This window comes from Oreochromis niloticus, linkage group LG8 (genome assembly GCF_001858045.2).
Source record: "Oreochromis niloticus isolate F11D_XX linkage group LG8, O_niloticus_UMD_NMBU, whole genome shotgun sequence".
Lineage (NCBI taxonomy): Eukaryota > Metazoa > Chordata > Actinopteri > Cichliformes > Cichlidae > Oreochromis > Oreochromis niloticus.
In genome coordinates this window covers 21,802,391-21,808,478 of record NC_031973.2, presented here as the reverse complement: position 1 = coordinate 21,808,478, position 6,088 = coordinate 21,802,391, and the positions used below count along the sequence as shown (strand labels likewise).

Here is a 6,088-nt window from a genome sequence, read left to right as displayed (position 1 = left end):
TGTGATTAAATGAAACTTTCAAGATCAGGTTTTTGCTTTGTATCTGAGGAGTTTTAGAACTTTTTGAGCAAATCTTATTGGTTATAGATCATGTTTCACTGCATATAAAGAAAACATGATATCTTGCATGATGAATATGAATATAAACAAGAAAAGCGTCTAACGTTATAATGTAATGTAGGTCAAAAATCTGGAAATTCTTTGGTATGGTTGCGTTTGCCTGTCTGCTCTTTGACTAACAGCTAGCTGTGCGTATGATTTCTCTGCCCGTCTGCCTATCCCATCTTAAAATCATCTCTTTAAATCATCTGTTTAAAAGGTTTTTTGTTTTACTCATTCAACCTATATCTAACCAAACTGTCTCAGTGAGTAAGAAGCCTTTGTTTTTGGTGCCACAATCTGTTTTCTCTCACTCTTCACTTATTTCCTTTCATTCTTTGCTGTGTCAATCAGAGGGTGATGCTGGCGTGTTCACGCGTGCTTGCAGTGCATTCGCCAGCTGCGTGAATTCCTATCATAAATCTTCATGAATGTCTGATCAAAGCTGGTTTAAAAAAAGCTATCAGTGTGCAAGCACTTCACCGTATCCCAGTGGATCTGTTTCTGAGTGAAATAAACAAAAAGGACATGAAAGACAGACAGATGCAGAGAGATGAAAACGAGGGGGGAGCAAGTGCAACGACTCCAGGGAATAAAGACATAACCATTTTAATTTGCATCTTTATGGCATTGTACTTCTCATTGTCTGTGAATAATAAAAAAACAACAACAACAATGCATTGCATAATGCAGTAAAGATTTCCACCGAGGTTTTTGAGAAACACCCAAACTGCATGACACCGATCTGTGAGTGTCGGGCGATAAGGAAAGAAGGGGCAGGCGATGATGTAACACATCGTCTTATCAGCACATGCAGGCTGTTGGTGGCAGGCTGAAGGTGTACAGTACAGAAACACCTCTATGAACTTATCAGGCTTCCAGTCATGCACACTCACCAGGATGTGACTGCTCATTTTTAATTATATTTTTTATCAATTGTGAAGCTGATCCGACAGAGCACTTTGCAAAAGTCTCGAGCCAGCTTTCATGTCCTTGTATTTTGCTTCCAAAGAAGCACACTTTCTTGTAATATCTTTAAATGGCCTTGAGCAAACAGTGCAATCATACCTTTAGATGAATAAGCAAATAATACCAGAGGTAACAGTTTGTCAGGCATAAAATAGTATTTTTGCGGCAACGAGGTGATTCCCAAAGAACCAGTAGCTGAAAATTTAGAATAAAATGGTTTGGGACTGCAACTTTAGCCAAGGGTGTTGGCCAATCTGTCAAAATTGCAAAACTGCAGAGAAAATCGCCATTTTTTTTTTATTTTGATCCTATGCAATACTATCTCCCAATGCAGTCCAAGCATACCTGGGTAGAAAAACATGCTATCAGTCATGGATTGGCCTCCCCCAGAGCCCAGCCTCAACATTACTGGAACAGTGTGGGAATTATCTTGACAGGGAAGAAGCCTGGAAAACTATTCTTGGAGCCTATCCTTACTGAAATGACCAGAAAGATGCCTAAGAGTTCAGGCCGTGTTGAAAAACACATGTGGTCATACCAAATATTGACTCAAGTTTGTTAGAATTCCAAAAACCTTGCTGAAACTTTGCTTTTCATACAGGTTTTCATATGTTTGCACATTCCAATAAATCACTGCAACCATTTCCCATTTTCCTAGCAAACTATAAAGAAATGAAGAGAGACTTGGGGCTTTTATGCAGTACTTCAGTACTCACTCAAAGTTAACTTAACTCAACCTTTCAGGATGTTATTATTGAACGTTTTGCACAAAATGTCCTCCTATAAAAAAATTAATAAATAAAGGAAAGTAGTTTTAAAGAAAAACTCTTCCTTAGTTATGATTTTAAAAAGCTAGAGTTCTACTGCTCTTTAGGCAATTCAGATTTATACCTGGAAACCTCTAAGCCACTAGGAGATGTTCAAATACTCCTTTGAGTAAAATCAGTTCTTTGTGTTTCTGAAAACCAATTTGGATCTTTTTAAGAACCTCTTAATGTCGCCTACAAATAGGCTGCAGTCTCATTTTAAAAAGTGGAAACGGTGGCGAACAACAGACTACTGCGTCTCTTTTTATCATATGAATATGCTCTTTTTCTAACGTGCCCACCTGTCACCTGACAAACCAGCCCAGTGATGATCCTTTTCATAAGAACAGCCACGTCTAACTCTGCAATATGTACATAGTGTCCTGCAGTTTCATTCATAAGGCAAAAGCATTATTACTGCATCCATACGTTTAATATTTCAAGAACACTTTTTGGTAATTTCTTAAAATCTTGAAATCAGAAAACTGATGAGAATCTTGTGGTCAAAGGTCAAGGTCACTGTGACTTCATAAAACACCTTGTTAGCCATAACCACTGAATTTGTACGCTAACGATAAGAAGTCTTTACCCAGATTAAAAAAATGCACACAAGGGCACTTTTCAAATGTCAGTTTAATTAAATCCAACAAGTGCTGCTGAAGCAGATTAGATATGTAGAGATTTCTTTTTTCATTTAATTTAAATAGTTCATATTTAGGCATGTAATTGCACGTTATAGACAGAGATTTAACTACTTGTGTTTTTAGGGGCTTTTAAAAAAGCATGAAATTATTTGTTTTGTTAACAAAATGTATTTGATAAAAATCCAAAACAGGCATTTTAATTTTGGTAACCATTAATCAAGCTGGAAGGTGAGATTAATAATTATGTAGTAATTAGTCTTTGGTACTGAAACATTTAATATTTCTTTTGAGTTTGAAAGTAGTTTGAAAATTGCACATTTTTAATTTAAACAGCCAATTTTTGTCCTCATTTTGAGAGCTTGGTGCATCATACAGTAGTGCTGTAATCTAACTAGGCTAATCCTCTGTCATCATTAGTCAGATTGTTCAGTAGTGATCTGTCGCGTCTTACACTACAGATATTTTTCATCTTGTTTCGGTACGTAGTGTGTTGAGTGTTTTCTATCTGATAAGTAGAATGAGATTGCTGTTGCAGGGTAGAAAAGACATATAGGTCGAAACTTCCAGTGGGATCAGGGATTCTCCCTTTGATCCACGAGCTCATTAATTAACCATAAACAACATCAAGAACAAGTGCAACAATTACAAGCTACTGACTCAGAAGAGCGATATTAATAACCAGAAAAATATGAACCAGTATGCTTCTATAATTCTCCTTGTCTTCGCTGTGTAATGCAAGTGAATGTGACCCTTGAGTAGCCCAGATATTGCATGATGCATATTATTCTTTCTCAGATAATGCAGGTGAATCTGCTTTGAAGTGTTCAGACACGCTCTGAGCACAAAAGCCTTTCAGAGCATTAAATTCTCTCTTTTATAGGAATTATGGATTTCTTTGTTCAGATTGGACTGGTAAGCTTTCTCATGTCTTCGATTGCATAACCTTAATGCACTAATGATTTCAGTTACTATTTGTGGGCATTTTTATTCATCTTCAGATGAATCATTCAAGACCTGTAACGCAGTCGAACACCAGACCAGCATTAAAACACAGCGTACCTGATACGGAGCTTCAATATGCCAATGTATATTAATGCTACGCAGCTCATCTCTGTTACTATCGAGCTCGGCTGATGATTTCTGGAGTCCTGAGTGTTGCTACTGTACTAAAGCTCTGCAGCACCAGAGTAAGATTTGAAAAGCCGGTTGAGCCAGAGCCTAAACTGATTAACAGAATTTATTTAGCCAGTCTTAGTATCTTTTCTCCAAGGACAGGTTCCTCCAAGTTTCCATCATTGTGCCTGCTAAGCGTCACACGATGCATATACTGTTTATATTAAAGACACTGGCAGATTTATCTCTGAACTTCTTAGCAGCTTTTTAAACAACTGGATCATTTCAGTGGGTCACAACATTTTGTTTGTTGCCTGAAATTGACAACTATCACCTGGAACCAGCTCATAAACTAACGTTGGGATTTTAAAAACTGACATGTGAGAGGTGTTCTTTAACAGTGAAGTAGGCTAAAACATCTCTAAAAGTGGCACATCATGCCGTGATTTAATCACACTGATGATGATGATGATGTAAAAGTCTCAAAAATTCACGAAACTTGTATCAAATATGAAATGCTTGGCTTTAACCTGGATTATCTTTACATTAAAATTGGTGCTGTCAGCGTTAATCTAGTTAAAATGACGTTAACGCCATAACTGCATTAACGGCGGCAAATCTCCGTTAACGAGTTACAGCGGATCACCCCGTGCCTGGGGCTGGATGGCGTCAACGTGTTAACGAGCTAACCGCGCTAACGCGTTGACGCCGTGCAGCCCCACACACAGGGCGATCCGCGGTAACTCGTTAATGCAGTTATGGCGTTAACGTCATTTTAACGAGATTAACGCGACAGCACTAATTAAAATTAGACAAAAAAAAAAAAACCTAAGAAATGGAGAAAATACTTTTTCACCACCCTGTACACACATATATGTCTCATTCTCTTAGCAAAACATCTGCTGGTTGTCCACCACAAAGCAAACACAGATCAGCCCTTCAGATTCATGGAAGAACAGAAGTCCACAAATAAGAGAAAACATTTAACATGTGTTGCAATAATCCATAACTACCAGCTGAGTGTTGTTTTAATCCGCAATCTTCATCCCGGCAAATTCCTGTCAGTGTATATTAAAATGTTAAGTTTTGATAGTGAAAGTGACAACTTTTCCAATGTAAACCTAATCTTAATCCACCCAAATACTTCTGGCATGTGTAGGCCACGAGAACATTTACCAAGACAGGGCTTTCATTTCCTGAATGCTCATCCGCATGTGATGAAAACACCCCTAAAATTAAAGCTGACAGACTGTACTTTAACATTGTCATCACTGTAGCGTCTCAAAGTAATAATACTGCATAATCAAAAAATGTGTGATCCAAGTGCACAGGCAGCTCGCCGTGTGATGCCGCAGTGACAAAAACCCACGTCTGTACCACGAGACACATTTAGCTTCTTTTTTTTCCCCCCATAAACTTCTATTTCTAGCTTTTCTATCGGCCCATCTTCCGCTCTCATGAGCTCACACTTCTTAACGCATCTCTCCATCTCTATTTGTATGTTGTTGTTTTTTTCCACCTCAGTTCAGAGTGGACAGCACAGCTTGTGATGTCTATATTTGTCCTCTCTCACACTCTTTCTTGCCCCCCTCCCTCATTTCTCAGCTGTGTCTCTTCCTCTTAAGGAGCAGCTGTGCTGAAGTGACTCAGAGATGCACATAGAGACCCAAGCTGCATTTATTAGATGTACAAAGAAGCCCAGTACTGGCCCTATTATGGTTAAGGTCTCACCCAAGTTTAAAGTTTAAGTGAACCTTTGATGCCTTTTATTAGGTTTCCTATCTGCATGAACAGTTTATGTAATCTCACAGTCAACACACTATTTTTTAAATGATTCAGACACACTGGGAAGGAGACAGATGACTTGAATTTTACTTGAGGAAGTATTAACAGAAACAATGTCTGTTACTGATTCATAATATCTATAACCACGTATGATTTTTGCATTGTTTGTTTGCTTGTATTGATGCAGTGTAGTTGCCAAATAACAGGGACATGGGTGCCAGTTTGACTCATGCTCATCCCCTCTCTTTGTGTCTCCAGCTGCTCACTACCTTCTAATTTCCTGGAAAAGCAAAATAGTATGAACATTATGAAAGTGCTTTCTGTTATTTAAGAGGAAACAGTCAGGCTTGGCTTTGAACTGAGCACATACTAATGTGCGAACTTTAAAAAGTGGATAAATGTAACAAGAAAAAAAGGGTTTTGTGTTCATAGACAACAGGTTCAGTTTGTGCTGCTGCACCTGCTTCTCTGTCTTCTGTAATCAGAGTATTCATGTCAAGTTGTCACTCCAATTAACAGGCCTCCACTTCACCAGAAACTCACTTAAAATCAAGTATTAAAAAGAAAGGAGAAGTCTGGGTGTACTCTATCACAGCACACCCTGCTGGCGTCCATAGACAGTCCTCTGATGATGGTTTCTAGGTCGGTATCAGACAGCAACTCCTAAAACAA

General features: G+C 38.4%; 1 protein-coding gene across 1 annotated transcript in view; it reads left to right on the top strand.

Annotated features, from left to right (window-relative positions):
- snx29 (sorting nexin 29) overlaps positions 1-6,088 on the top strand; it is a 137,658-nt gene that overhangs the window by 76,705 nt on the left and 54,865 nt on the right. The gene's annotated exons all lie outside the window — the stretch shown is intronic.